We start from the raw sequence: 16,230 nt of genomic DNA, 5'->3' as shown, positions 1-16,230 counted from the left end.
GTTCACGCATGGTGCACAGACCTACATTCAGGCAGTCATACACATAGAATGAGTTAAATCTAACAGAGATTATATTTCACAAAGCAGAACTGTTAAGAAGATACAGCAGAGCTGTTAGGAAGATAAAACATGGATATGATGAATATAGAGAAGAAAGAGGAGTTGGCTGAGCACTGTCATTCAGCCAAATCCAGAAGTAAAATGAGAGAAAATCGTTCAATAAAAAGCAGCAACAGTATGCAGGGGAAGATTTCTGTGCCTGTGAGGGAATGTTGTGGAATAAGGACCTTGCAAAAGAGTGGCAAGTATTTGGAAAAGAGGTGGGGCTCACCTAGGCAGGCAGCCCACTGCTGGCCTGACTTGGAAAAATCTTTGTGGTCCTTGTCCCAGCCTGTCTGTGTCATCCAGACAGGCTTAGAGCACAGTACAACTGCAAGGCCAGCTGAGGTCACCAGTGGCGGACACTGAAACCCAGAGCCCTGAGCAGAACAGAAAGGGTTCCTACAATCTGTGGGTTTTGCCCAAAGTATCTCCAGTCAGCCAGTGCCAGCACTACCTGGGGCATAGAAACATGTGGCATTCTCTGGAAAAGAGATGAGGAATGAATATATCATTAGGCATGTTCTCATTCTCAGACAAAATACCTGGTCTTCTAACTGCAGCAAAGAGAATGAAGAAGGCATTTTCTTCTTGAGGATGGGCTGGGTCTCTTCAAGCTGGGCTAGATCCGTTCTTTCACTAGCCATTCCAGGATAAAAATCACAATCAGACCACCTTCCCTGCCTGAGTCATGAGCTGTCTTCCACCCCTCTAGGTTCCAGGGAACTAGATTCCTCAACTGACCACAGATGATAACAGATTTCCTCCTGTTGTTAGAAAGGTTTCACTCACATTGCCAATATTTCCCTCTGTTTTTGTGACTGAAGCCCTGTGGCTGAGTTATGGCCATAATGGGCTGTGCCGAATAGTTTTCTGTCAACTAGACACGAGCTAAAGTCGTCTGAGAGGAGGGAGCCTCGGTTAAGAAAATGCCTCCAAAAGAGTGGACTGTAGGCAAGCCTGCAGGGCATTTTTTTAAAATTAGTGATCAAGAGGGGAGGTCCCAGCCCATTGTGGGGTGGTGCCATTCCTGGGCTGGTAGTCCTGGGTTCTATAAGAAAGCAGTCGGATAAGTAAGCCAAATAAACCATTTAATCCCCAGTTTCTTTGGTCACGGTGTTTTTTTTTTTTTTTCCACAGCAATAGTAACCCTAACTAAGACAGGTGCCTTCAATGAGAGTCTCACCCTACTCCTGAAAGCTACAGACCCATTTTAGTTTATTCTTACCCTTGTAACAGTACATTTAATTTATAGTAAATTTAAGCTTCCAGAAATTTTTGGGAGCTTTTAAAGACAGAACAAGAAGGGTAAAATGGGAAGGGGGTGTTGAGGAGAAGGGATTCTGTTTTTAATCTCTAAATTGAAAACAAATTGTTGACTAAAAAAAAAAATCTGAAAATAGGAATGATCACACTAAAGCTACCAACTTAGAAATCAGGCTGAAAGTGGGGACCAGTCTAGGCTTTTTTTGTTAGCCTCACCAACTGTTAGTTTCCCCTCTTGGAACTGCCTTCCAATTTAACTATAGACTTGTTCTTTTGATATTCTTTTAAGGAATGTTTTGTTTAGAATTTTTTTAAAAAAGATTTATTTATTTATTTATTTATTTATTTATTTATTTATTTATTATGTATAGTGTTCTGCCTACAGACCAGAAGAGAGCACCAAATCTCATTACAGATGGTTGTGAACCACCATGCGGTGGCTGGGAATTGAACTCAGGACCTCTGGAAGAGCATCCAGTGCTCTTAACCACTGAGCCACCTCTCCAGCCCTTGTTTAGAAATTTTTATATGAAATACATTTTGACCATGTTCTTTCCCCTTCCCCAACTCCTCCTAGAGCTTCCCTGTCTTCATGCTCCCTCCCCAAGAAACATCAAAGCAAAAAATCAATAGGACAGAAAAAAAACCCCACAACAAACAAACAAGTGTAAGACAAAAAGCTCAAGTCCACACATAAGAAAACCCATGGAATCCTTTTGGTGTTGGCTTGGGCTTGGGCTCTGCTTGTAGTGCGTTTGGTATTCCTACTGAGACTCTAGTAGAACAAACTGATGCTTTTCCCTTCCCTAGTGGGTACCAACTACAAATAGCTTCTCCATCAGGGGTGGGACTTTGTGTCTGCCTCCCTTTCTCAGTGCTGGAGTCTGGTCTGGTTTGAACCTGTACAGGTCGTCATGGTCTCTGTGAGTCCTGTTGTGTCCGGAAGACATTGTTTCCTTGGAGTCCGCCATTCCCTCCGGCTCCTCTTCTGCATAGCTCCCTGAGCCTTGAGGAGAAGGTTTGATCAAGACATCCCATTTAGGGCTGAGTTCTTCAAGGTCTCTTACTCTGTGGATGTTTTCCAGCTATGGGTGTCTGTGTTAATTGCCATGTAGTGCAGGAAGAAGCTTCTGTGATGACGGCCGAGTGAGGCACTGGCCTGTCGTATTGCAGTACATCGTTTAGGAGTCATTTTATTGTTACGTTCCTTTAGAAGAATAGCAGCAGTAGGCATAGACTTGTTCTTTATCTAACATTGGATAAAACGAGGTCACTTGTGCGGAAATGTGAAACCATCTGTGTCCTCTTTTGGTCTGCGGCATGCTTTATAGCAAAAGGCAAGGGGCAGAAGCAAGGGCTCGCAGCCCCTGAAAAGTGGTTTTGTTGAAATCTCTGCCATTTAACAAGTCTTTGAAGATTTTCCTTCTCCAAAAGGGAAGCAATTAACTTAAAAACAGACTACCCTCACTACCACCACCATCGCCACCAACAAAAACCAGCGCGGGAAGGGCGTTTCTGCCTTACACCTACAGAAGTAGACGCGTGTCAAGGTTAAGTTTGCCGAGCTCAGCTGGTGCTAATGAAGTTAGAGTCTGCCTTTCTTGTCTCTCTGGGAAATTTTAGTCAGCCCTTTATACATAAAAGCTTTGTAGGAAGCTCAGCTACTCTGTGCTGTGTTTGTAAAGGGCCAATCTCTTTCTAATGAGAGATGGACGGAAGATAACAAACTCATTACCCACAGCCTACCAGCGAGTCCTTCTGTGAAATGACTTTGGCTCGCTTTTGATCTGGGGGGTGTGGAGATGTATAAATCTAGGAATAAAAAGCCTAAGCTCTTGTGGATAAGCCCTGAGGTGTTCAACTCCTTGATGCCTTACCCTTTTAAATTAAATTAGAGTTATCCCTTTATCATTTGGGCAGCAACATTGCTTTCTGGTCAAGCTCTGTGAAATCTTCTGGAGGTGTAGAGCCTACAGGCCCATCCAGTCTCTGCTCTCTCAGTTTATTGAAGAGTAATGGAAGCAGCAAACATTAAGGGGTGGTCGGGTGCTTTGCCGCTCTGAATTGTGGCTCTCTTTATGAAGCATGGCAGAAAAGGAGAAACACAGTGGTCTCTGTGTGGTCGGCTGTCTCCCCACCAGAACATCTGCCTAGGGTGGCTTTTCTGCTTTGGCATCAGTAAGGGAACCCTTGCTCACATGGCCCTGTGAAAATGCTTTGGTATAAACACAGTCATTTTGGATTCAATTAGTGCTTTACAATTTAAACTGAGACCTGTTTATGCTTTGTCAATATTTTATGCTCTGTGAAGGCCTAGATGTTTAGTCTTTTATATTGCTTTCTTCCTCTTCCTGTTTGTGTTTTGTGTACAGGAGGTCAGAGGTTAACACTGGGTAGCTTTCTCAGTTTCTCTCTATTTTGTTTTTAAGACAATGTCTCTCACTGAACTTACAGCTTGCTGGTCAGAGAGATTGACTGGCCAACAAACCCAGGTAAGTGTGTGTCTCTGCCTGCCATGTTCCCCCTCTTCCCCACAGTGATGTGGTTACAGACGTGTGCCCACCCCTGCCTGAGTTTATATGTAGGTTATGGAGATCTGAGCCAAGGCTTTCCTGCTTGTGCAGCAAAAGCTATATCAACTGAGCCAGCATCCCAGCCTTCTCTTACAGAAATGAGAAAGACTGATTTCCAAAATTGTAGGATTTAACTGAAACTCAACCAGCTGCTCCTGCATCCCCATCTCTGCAAAGTTGGCAACCTGTCGCTAGAGTCTGTCCAGCGGCAGTTTTGTTGTTTTTACCTCCGTTGGAAAGCTCCTTAGCGGAGGTCCTAACTGTCCATGTGATTATCACCTTTCTACTCAAGACAGCTGGGGCCCTGCTTCTGATGTGGCAGAGGACAAGCTGTCAGAAGAATCCCCCAAATGATAGGAGTGCCTTTAATTCTTCCAGAAAGATCTGCTCTGCCCTTAAAAGAATCAGTAGTGGGAGAGGAAAGGCTCGAGAAGATGTTCACACAATGTCAGTCTTGGTCCTAAGTGGGCGATGTCTCAGGAGCGCCCCCTTGAGGTTGGGTCATCTGACACCAACTAATAACCTGTCTTTCTGCTGAGAGGACAGTGCCAAGTCACACTCTCTGGTGCTTTGATATCATTATAAAGAAGGGAAGGTATTTTACCATGATGAAAACATTTACTAGATTGCTTTCGTTGAAGTTACAAAACCTATGGGACCAGTTCTGGATCCTGATCTTAAAGTATGGTTTCAAAGGAGACCTGGCTTCTCTGTAGGGTTTCTCTGGGTTTAGAATGAAAACAAGAACGTAATGAGTGGTGCAAAGGAGACTGGAAACTAATTAAAAGGACTGAGCATTGTCCATCCTTCCACACAGCACCTGAGTCCTAGACGAACCGCGAAGGTAGACACGCAGAATCAGTGATGTAGAGGATTTGCTAAGACTAAAAAACACAGGTCGTTGATTGTAAAGCACTTAGTATGTGCGAAGAATTATAATAAAATTTAAGTGTAACCTTTGCCACCAATAAACTTAAAAGGCAGTGGGCTAAGGGAGCTCTACCCAGTGTAATTAAATTAGACTTTGTAAAGCACTGGGGAGGAGGCTAGACTAAGTGCTATGTTGGATCCCTGGAATGAAAACTCACTTTTGTTGTGCGGATCTGGGCATTTCATAGAAAACAGAACATCTTTTCTGGGTCTTAAAAGACCAGAGATTTGAGAAGGTGAAGAAGGAAGGAAGGGAAGGGAAGGAAAGAAGGAAGAAGGAAGGCAAGCAGTCCAACGTTGGCAGCATAGTTAACTAAGTGTGGTAAAAGAGGAGATGAGGGGTATGTATGGGAAATGGCCTGCAGCTGAAGCCCCTTAGAGTTAAGTACTAACATGGAGGAGATGGGGAAGAGAGGCTAGATGGTGGAAAATGGGAAATCTTGACCTCACGTTTGTTGCGGAATATTTGTGTAACTATGTAAAGATGTGTTGCATTTGTTTAACTCCATAAAGATGTGATGCTGTTTTACTTTGCCTGCCTAAGGCACCTGATAGGTTTGATAAAAAGTTGAATGGCTAATAGCGAGGGAGGAGGGATAGGCAGGGAAAGCAAGCAGGAGGAGGAATTTAGGCTCTGGGGAAGGAAGGAAAAGCGATGCCAGGTTGATGCCAGGGGCCAGGCAGGGTAGCCAGAAATGGAAGAAGGAGAAAAGTAGACATACAAAACGAAGCAAAGGTAAAAAAGCTCAGAGGTAAAATGTAGATGAATAGAAACAGGTTAAGTTAAAAGAGCTAGTGGGATAAGCCTAAGCTAAGGCTAAGGTTTCATAACTATTAATGTTTCCGCATTTTTATTTGGGAGCTACTTGGAGGCCCAAAGAAAATTCCAACTATATATGTAAGAATTAGTTCTTAATTTAATGGCCATGAATTAATAACTGAGGTTTCTAGTTGGTATAGATTAAGTTAAGACTGCATCTTTGAAAAGAGAAAGTCTGAATTTGTTCTTAGTACTGAGAATGGCTTGGATACAAAAAAGTAAAAAGTAGTGCATTAAAATATTTAAATACTAACCAATCTACTCTGCAAAAGCACACTGTCTCCCAAACATTTAACCCTGAAGTAACATTGGTGGTCAGGCTTCCAGATGTGTGTGCTGTGGCAAAGGAAGACGAGGTTCTCCTTAGACACGCCTTCTTTAAATATCTGAGAGCTTTGTTTCAGAGTGTTTGCAGCTGATTGCCCGATTTAGAGAAACAATGGGCAGTTCAAAATCTAGGCTAATGGACAAAGACGTGGAACACAAGCCTACTAATCTCCAGATCATCAAATGAAATGAAATTTTGAAAAAAAAAATGATGCTAAATCCCAACGACTCATTTAACCCTGCAATTCTGAAACTGGGCGTGCAGAAGGAGAAAAATCCTTTTTGCTCTTCTGATGTTAAGGATAGTAACAAAAACTACTTCTTGTGTGGAGACAGACCATGGCCCATTTTTTCTCTGGAAAGGCTGAAATGATAGCGTTATGGGCTGTCTGCTTATCGACCTATCCGAGAGATACTAATCATTACTGTGATTTCAGGGCTGCTCTCACTCCTTCAAACAAATGATGACACATTAACTTGGTTACTGAAATTTCCCCTCTTATTTTGACAAAGATTATTTTCGCTGTTGTATTAGTTGGTAGTTTCCACCTCTTGTTTATGTCATGTAATGCCCATTTAAGAAGACATTTTGACCCGAGAGTTGGAAGGACAAGAGGGCTCTTGTGGAAAGCAATGAGCCTTTGGCAAATGTTTAGTGGTCTAATGAGAACGTTTCTTCTAAGCATCATTCTATTTAATTGCCACAAAAAACATACAACGGAGGTATTAGACTTTTGTGTTTAAATCCAACACTTATGCTTGGTCTGTAGAAGCTGACTTAAGTTGCTTCAGGCCTGAGATCCTCCCTCTCTCTCCCTACTTTGCTGTTTTTAGAGATTTTGAACTGCACGGACACTACTGTTTTCTGGTCACAATCAGCCAAGAGTCTGAGCAATGAGTGGATGGCTTGGCTTTAGACTCACAAACCTAGGGTTTCAGTTTTATTCCACCTCGATTTCAGTCTTCTGCAACCTCTGGCCTGCCTACGGATACACATCTAGGGGTCCGAACAGAGGAAAATAGGGAACCATAAAAACCAGAGCGAGGCAGGCGTGGACCCAAGTGCAGGCAGCTGTGTAGAGGGAAAGTTCTTCGGCAAAAGGAGAGATGTCTTCCAAACCTCTTGGCTTCATTACCTATCCTTTCTTTTTCTGGAGGTTTCCTAAAAAGGAATCATCTTTTCATGACAGTCCATCTCTTGCTCTTTAGTTTTCACCCACATTGTACGACTGTTTGCTTGGCTTTAGCTCCACGTGGGCTGGTGTTGACTTTATGGTGGGCCAGACATTGACAGAAGAAAGCAGGGAAATGGAGACGAGAGAGCGGGAAATACGCCAGACGTGGTGGCACAGGCCTGTGATCCCAGCTGCTCAGGAGGTTGAGGAGGGAGAGTCACAGGTTCAAGGACAGCCTGGGCAACTTTGACAGATCCTGTCTCATAAGAAGAAATAAAAGCAGCGAGGACAGCGCTGTAGCTGGTCCTAGGTCTAGAAGGTCTGAAACCCTAGGTCCAGTTTCCAGAACCACAGAAAAAGCCACCCAGCACCCACTACCACTCCTCCCTGCCTCATACCAGCCCCTCACAAAAAATAAAGTAGGTGCCTTGAGTTACCATGACTCTCACCTTCCTGTTGCCTGTATGCAATGGATCCTTCCTGGCTGAGTTGTTCCCACCTCTCTACTGAAATGGCTCTTGCATAGTTTTTGTAGGTCCAAGGGATCAACCTTTCTCTTGTGTTCTTTGACTTTTAATAAGCTTTCCATATAGCCACCCCTATTTTCCTTGTTATTGAAAGCAACTCTTTCCCTGGTTTTCATTTCTCCTCACTTGTTTTTATTCTTGTTTCCTGACTCCACGGCCATTGGCTTCCTTGTGGTTAGTCACTGCTCAGCCGTCCCATGACGCAGACTCTAGGGAGTAGCTATAGACCCTTCCATTCTTTCACTTGATATTTGGGCCTTAGGTGATTTTATCTGTTCCTGTGGCTTCAGATAGCTTCTTTTTTGCCAATAATCTCCTAACGTTACAATTTTAGATCCAATGCCACATGCTCTGGCATTCCTTCTTGGATGTACTGTACATATCTCACAAGGAGGATGCTCAAAACTGGACCCGTGTTCCTCTTGTTCCCTGATTGTCTCTTCAGTTCATCATATGGCTCCCCCATTTACTGTGTGCAGATCTCATAGCACACACCTGGCTTCTGTGAGATCTCTGCATCACTGGTGCAGAGTCAACTTCCGGATGATCCTACCTCCAGATCCTTATTCCCTTTCCTCTGGACATTTCTTCTCTCTACCACCCTGTACAGACATTCTTTGATGAGATGAGAAAGAAAAGGCATCATCCTTCCCCACCCTAGCAAACCTCCGTTACATCTTTCTACAAAGCCGCAAGAACTATCTTCTTCCTACCCCATCTCCGCATACTAGACCTCTTCTCGCACTCTCTCCCACCTGCCGGTAGCTCTTAGAGTCTAAGGCGCTGATGGACTCTGCTCCTCACCTTCCCGTTTGGCCTCACTAGATTTGCTGTGGCTCCATTAACCTGTTATACTCTTAGCTCTTATCCCTGCAGGTTACTCTCCACAAGAATCGCTTGCCTGACTTTTCTAGCTTGCAATCAATCCTTCCAGCTTCAGAAAAGATGTCCATGTTTTCATGATCTCTCCCTGCCTCATTGTTACGACACACTACCACACCCCCTTGCAGTAGTTTATGGATTACCCTCATCACATGTTATCCTTAACGTTTAGTTATATTCTTAATTTCTGTGCTCCTGCTCAAATAACAAAATCAATTCCATAGCAAAACAGAGATAAGCTACTTCTTTTTTCTTGTTAGTAAAGAATCCTAAATGCCCCACACAGCAGGAGCTTATTATGATGATTTCCTTTTACATCACTGAATGAATCTATAGTATCTAACGCAACACCCACAGGACTTTCAATATGACCAAATTGTAAGTATAAAATATATTCCGGCTTTAAGACTTGGTAGGAAAAATGTGAAGTATTTTATTAATAAAACTTTCTGTTTATTATACATTAAAAATTTAGGTATATTGGGTGAAATAAAATATTAAAATCAATTTTGCCTGTTTCTATATGTTTTTAAATGTTGTGTCTAGGAAATTTAAATTCCCTACATACTTTTTTTGTGTTGGAAAGTGTTATCATAGAGTATTCCTAAAATTGAGCTGCAATTGAATGTCAAGGCTTTTAAGTTCCTTTATATCTTGATGTTAAAAGCCTCCACTTAAAAACTTTGCGTATTGTTCATGTTGCAACCTCACCACTTCCCTTTCCAGTGCACGCAGTTAGGACGCTTGCGGGGTCATCAGTCTCCCTGCCTTGCACCTCCCTGCTCAGTTGCTAATTTCTCGGGGGTCATTGGGGTGCTGGAGAAAGCTGTAATTGGCAGTCCCCTTAACACTGACTCTGAAAACACGTTGCCCTTGGTGCAGTGATAGTGCCCCCTTGTCAAGGGATCTCTGTACTTACAAGTTTAGAAAGTGTGTAATTGGTACATGAGAGCTGGTGGTTGCCCTTGAAGTATTTCATTGTTGGAGTCCAGCGGCATCTCATCAAACGATCATGCAGGACTAACTTTGGCATCTGATCGTGAGTGCTGTTCCCCAATCCCTCACACCGTTGCTTAGATTTTAAAGAGTTATTTGGGAACATCTGTTTCACTTTCTCTCTTTTCCCTTAAAATAGTGACGTGTCTATCCAGATGCTTTCAATTTATTTAGAGGGTCCTATTGTTTTGTCTTTGCTTTCACTGATGCTAGAAAAGTATTTTGCACATGCATACACAGACATATCATGTATGCATAGACGGTCTATGAACTGACTCAATGTGAAGATCATGTAGACATGTCTCAGTTCTCTCTGCTTGCTACCTCAGTGTTGCTACTTCATATATGTGGATACTGTGAACACGATGCACCATTAACAAGTTAACTAAACTTTTCTGAGAGTGATGGCACATACCTGCAATCCCAGCACTTGGGAGATAGAGGGAGGAAGATCAGGAGTTCAAGACCAGCCTCAGCTATATAGTAAATTTGAGGTCAGCCTGGGATACTTTAGGGTCCTTTTTTAAAAAAAAATCAAATGAACTATTGTAGGTGGAGTTTTCCTGTTCTGACTTCCTGCTCCCCATCCCTGCAGCTGCTTCTAAATGATCACACAGAGACTTAATATTATTTATAAATGCTGGGTTGATAGTTCAGGCTTGTTACTAGCTAACTCTTACCTTTGAATTAACCCATATTTCCTTTCTATGCTTTGTCACATGGCTCATGGCTTGTTACCCCATTTTCTATATGTCCCATTCAACTAACCTCTTCATTCGCTTAACAATGAGAATAAAACCCCCATGACCAACTACATCTTCAGTGTTCCCACTCTCTTTTTGGCATTATTGAAATATTTTTAAAGGTTTACTTTTTATGTGTACAGGTGCTCATCTGCATGTATTCCTGCAGACCAGAAGAGGACATCAGATTGTGAGTCACCAGGAAGGTACTGGGAATTGAACTCAGAACCTCTGGAAGAGCAGCCAGTGTTCTTAACCAGTGAGTCATCTCTTCAACCCAAGGTCCCTTCTCTTAATGTTTCATGGTGGGGGTTGGATTTCCATGATTCTTGGTGGGGACATTTAAAATATAGTAACAGATATGCAGAGCTCAGCTCTTGAGAAGATGAGAATGATCCAGAGATAGACTTCTTTTCTCTCAAGGGTAAAAAGTCTCATTTGCTATGGAATTATAAAATGACTATTTTAATTACACAAAATTCTAAGCCATCTTAATGCTTTCATGTGTGTGTGTGTGTCTTCACTGAAGATCTGTGTAGTTTTAAGTAAGTTTGGGTAAGAATGTGTATACTACCATCTAGTTATCATTAGTGATATATATTCAGTTCTATAAAATTATATGAAAACACATAGATTGAATTAGTAAAAGTGGAGGTGGAAGGAGTTACTGGTAAAAGCACAGCTGCGTGAAAAGACTTCACCTGTGCTGATGTACTCTGACCATTACTATTGCACAGGAATATAAGCCAGGGGCTTCTGGTGCAGAATTTCCACGTGTGTATATTTAACTACCCACAAAAGAGAGAGTGAGGGGTTAAGCATGACAGAGAATAAGTTGAGAAAACATATGGACCACGACTTCTAAGCTAGGTGACTATGGATTTTAGAGCATCTAACTGACCCATTTTTCCTTACAACAACTTTTTGTATAGAACAATACTGACTTCCCAACTCCTTAATTTTACTTTTTTCCCTTGATTCTTTATTCAGAAAAGATTAAAGCATCTTTGTTTCTGGAAATACGTTTGTTTAATTTTTTTGTCTGATAAAACATTTTTTATAACAGAAAGCCACAATCGTGATTTCAAGTAGACCAAAACAGTGTAACCTCTATTAAAACCTGCCAGTCATTAATCTGGCTAAACCCCTAAACCTAAGAACAAAGAAATGTCAATGAGATTCGGAATCAGAGCTGAAAAATTACAGTGAAGCAATTAAAAAAAATCACTAGATTGAGAAAAGCTCCTGAACTCTGCTCCCAAGGTTCTTTTGATCTTTACTGCACAACAAAATAAGATCCAGCGATGAGTGTTTTCTAGTTTTTGCGTCGCCCACCCTCCCTCTGAGAACTCTTTTTGTCAAGGCCAGAGTTGTGTGGCAGCTGTGAGGAGTTTTCCAAACCCTTGGGCTCCAACCTGCCCTTGGCCTTTGGCACCTTCCTGGGATTTTTGAATTTATAAATTGTGAGATGGTGAGCTCTTGTGGACATCTTGAAATGTCAACTGTAGTTGCTGTTTGGAATTTGACATTTGGAGAAACACATGCACACACACACACACACACACACACACACACACACACACGATAGGGAGGGGTGGGGCTATGAGAGTCTTTCTCTTTCAGGTTGTTCTGGTTGGTATTGCCCTGCTCATACATTTGTTTTGGTTGATGGCCTCTCTGGGTTCCGTCGGCTGCTCTGCTCGGTCTGGTGGGAATTGCTGTTTTCTGTTGTACCCAAGAGAGTTCTGAACCAGAAACAGATTCTGAAGTCATTTTCAGAATACAGTAGAGATTTGACAACATACATTCCAAACTGATTATATAATAATACCATGAAAAAATAGTCTCTTGTGTATGTTTTTATTTTCTTTTAAAAAAGAGATCTTGTTTTTATTACTTGCAATTGGGTGTACGTGTGTGCGTACATACGTGCGTGTGTGTGTGTGTGCATCTGTTGATGTGTATGTATGTGTGAAGTAGTACCCCTTGGTGCTGGAGTTACAGGCAGTTGTGAACTGTCTCCTGTGAGTGCTGGCAGTGGAACTCTGGTCCTCTGCAGGAGCAGCAAACACTCAACACCAGAACCTTCCTGTGTCCAGCATGTATGCTCAGCAGGGGTAAATGAGAACTGGCCTCCCAGTTTTATGAGAGTCTTATCATTTGGATGGATTGAGATTGATACCACCTATCTCACTAAAATGAGTTTCCATTTTCCAAACCTTTCCGTTGTAGTTTAGCGTAAGCAAGGTGGAGGCTGTTAGCCTTGCTGTGGCCTAGTATAGTAGCAGACAGTAATAGTAAGGCCCCAGAGAAGAAAATTCTAGAAAGTATTGTATTTCTAGATCCAGGTACCTTGGATTCATCACCTAGGTGACCTGGCATGTAACACGGTTCACACTCTTTTGATATGGTGCCCTGCTTTAGATGACTAAGAACCTGCATTGACTCAATAGAGAATTAATGCCTGCTTTGTTTTTTGACTTTACTTCTTTTGAAACAAAATGATCCCAAGCTTAAAAAGTTTTCCTATGTTGAGTGAGGCAGACATTACCACTTTGACTTATATCAAGATGAGAAATTAATAATTTATAATGTTGAGGACTTTTTGTTGTTATTGTCACTTCCTGGAGGTGGAGGACAGTTACTCTGTAGAGACTGTAGAGACCGACCGTCAGCGTTGAGATCTTCGCCAGAAATGGATCACAGCTCTGTAATATACCACCACGACATCAAACCAGTGTAAAAAGATTTTGGTCTCCAATAGAGCAATATTCAAAGTGACTGGGTCACAGAGCCTAATTTCATTCATGGAAACTTCAGGAATCTGAAGGAGATGTGCCACCGGGGTGGTGCCATTGACAACTGTATTTTGTCCCTAGCCACCCCCTAACCCCTCCTGGCCATCACTTCATGGAAGGCTTTCCTATGCCACACCTTTCTTCCTTGATGGTCTCTTTACCACAGGCCCTGAAGATAGGGAGCCAGGGGACTGCGGACTGAATCCTCTGAGACTCTGAGTCAAATACATCTGTTTGTTGGTTTTTAAGTTGTTTTCTCCTCAGGTATTTTTATCACAGTGGCATAAAGCCAGGACAGTATTCAGCAAAAGTTCATCTTAATTACATTTGCACAGCTTTGAGAGATAACAGCAAGGTAGGAGCCGCATACTATAAGACCTTCAGAATCAAGCTATCTATAAGGGTTTTTAAATCAGATGAAACTTTTGTAGAGATTGACTAGAATATTATTATCAGTAATGATTTTATTCCATATAGTTATATACAGTTGTATATGGCATAGTATAAAGTTAGGCAGTAGTTTTTGGTATAAATTTCCAGCTCTTATTTTTGTGGAGTGGAGACAATATATGAGAACAATATAGTTACAAAAACAGCCTGTCTTCTGTGGCTTGGCTCCTTTCTGGTGTCTGACGGCTTGTGTCTGGACCATCTTCTCTGTGGTTCACCATGGGCTAGAGATCACAGGCTCTGAATTTTTGTCATGTCCTGTACTCCTGTACTTTTCTTGAATATGAATTAATCACGTTTTAATTAAATGACTAAAAAACCAAGTTTTATACTCAAAAGCAGGGCATGGGAACTCCCGATTGCTTCACTTGCTAACGAAAATGGCTCGCCAGGGTTCAGTATGTTGTGTCTGCATTATCTCAAGGGTCCTCACTCTCTTTGTGGAAAACAAGTTTGCCTGTGCCGAGGGACTGAGGAAGATAATTAAAAAAGCCTCAGTGGTAGGAAGAGACATTTCTGTCCTTAATTCTGGGCTGGAGCCGGATCTGCTCCACTTTGCACACAATTCTGCGGATTTTATAAAGCTTTGCATGGTCTTCCCTGAACAGCCATAAACACACTGCTTAATTGCCTCGTGTCCCCTGTTAGGTGGCTTTCCAAAGAAACTTTTTGGGGGGAATTTGTTTCTCGTTAAAAGAGCATTTTCCCCCTACTAGTATATAACAACTCTGTTTTATCCTGGCATTTTCAGTTTTATAAAATAAAATCAAACATTAAAAAATTGCTAGGAGTCAATTATGCCTTTTGAAGGAGCCGTGCTTTATTTATTCATAATAGCTTTTCCCCCAGGGCAGAGGTATGCTCCTCAGAACGTTTCCAGAGGCCCTGGTGGAAGTGCGGCGATGAAGGGGACTTTTAAGGAGGTGTCGCAGCTCCCATGGGAATTGGCAGTGGCTGCAGCGCAGGCTCAGCTGTCTCCACACTAGTGGCTGCAGGCTCCCGCAGCACTCCGACCGCATAATGCGTGCTGACACGGATGCTTTCCCAGGCCAGCGGCGTGTAGGGTGCCCTTAGGGCCCTGGAAACAGGTGAAGGTGAGACGGCAAGTGCCTCCTGTGTCCTTTCAAATTTGTTTAAGCTGTCGAGGTGTCCCGGCTAGATGTCATGAGGACTAAAGCATATGAGAGATGGAAGAAAATGCAAAAACCCAGAGGCGTTTGATGCCTCCAGATTTAGATGGCAATTGGTGATTTATTTGGACTGGGTCCTTGTGTTAGAGCAGGAGATCAAGCACTTACAGGCTGGGCTCATGGAGCACTTGGGTGGAGAGTTCTGTAAAACTCTATGATAGAAAGTCTTTTATAAGCAGAGATTGTCCCCTAGGAGACTAAACTGAGATTGTGTTAGCAAAGAGGTGGTTGTTCTAAATACCCATTGTTTGAGAACAAGATGAAACCAATGGGAAAGACAGGAAGTAATGAGTGAGAATAAGAAATATTGAGGTATAATGGTGAGCAATGTGTCATTACTATGCTTTCTATAGACTATTTTTAGAAGCGCAAAGATTGACTAATAGCATAATGAGGTTTTGAACTGAAATGGTATAGGATATGTTTCTTATGTCTTTGAGTATTTTTTTTTGATTTAAATAATATTGTGACCTGGCTTTTCTTTATTTAGAGCTTATATTGGTATATTATATATTACATAAGGTAGCTAAGATAAACCTTGCTATTATATAGCAAACTGGCACATTTCTTTGGCATATGTGTTCCATACCATGCACATATCATTGATGAGATGGAAGATTTTGGAACTCCACAGTTCAGTGCCCTCACTCCTGTTCATGCTAGTACACTGTAATATTTTGCAGCTTGGATATTTGAAGACGAGTGTAGTTCATGTGTTATAATCCAGATTTCAGTGCTAAGCCTCAGAAGATCGCAGAGTGGTTTGAAAATGATCTACTCAAAGACTATAAGGCCATCTCAAAGCTGACACCCTGTCTCCACATGAAGAAGCAATTATGAAACAATTAGAAAAAAAACCCCAATAATTAAAAGACAAGCCATGAATCTATAATTGGAGGCCAATGTCATTCAAACATTACTAGCTAAGTACAACAACACTTCCCAATATTAGAAATAACTAAGGGGGAGTGATGTCAGAGTTTTGCTGGAGGGCTATATGGTATAGTTTGTCTGGTGTTATTGCTCTTGCATTGACACAGGTTTGTTTTCTGTCTTTCTACCTATTTAAAGTGACTAAGTTACTTATGCATGCAGCTGGTCAGTCCTACTAAACTAGGATGTTGTGAAGCCTGGACTGGCTCAAGGTGGTTATAATTTCTCGGGGCTTCTAGGTCTGCAGTGCCACCTCCTACGTTTCCACCACCTCCTATTGTACAATTCACTAATTCTGGTTTCCCCCAAGATGTTTTCTTTCCAGCAACAGGCCTCTCTTTATGGTCTCCTTAATTAGGGAGACTGCATCCCTCAGCTTGAAAATCACGACAAGGTATGCATCAGGGAGGCATGTACAATGAGGCATATGTTGAAAACCCATGGGCACACGATTGTTACAGATAAAACGTATGTAGGATGAAGCCTGGGCAAACCAAAACCCGGAATTGACTTGATCATGT

This window comes from Alexandromys fortis, unplaced genomic scaffold, assembly GCF_014885135.2.
Source record: "Alexandromys fortis isolate MF-2015 unplaced genomic scaffold, M_Fortis_MF-2015_v1.1 scaffold_82, whole genome shotgun sequence".
In the NCBI taxonomy this organism is placed as follows: Eukaryota; Metazoa; Chordata; class Mammalia; order Rodentia; family Cricetidae; genus Alexandromys; species Alexandromys fortis.
The sequence above is the reverse complement of the archived record's forward strand: the minus strand, read 5'-3'. Positions refer to the sequence as shown.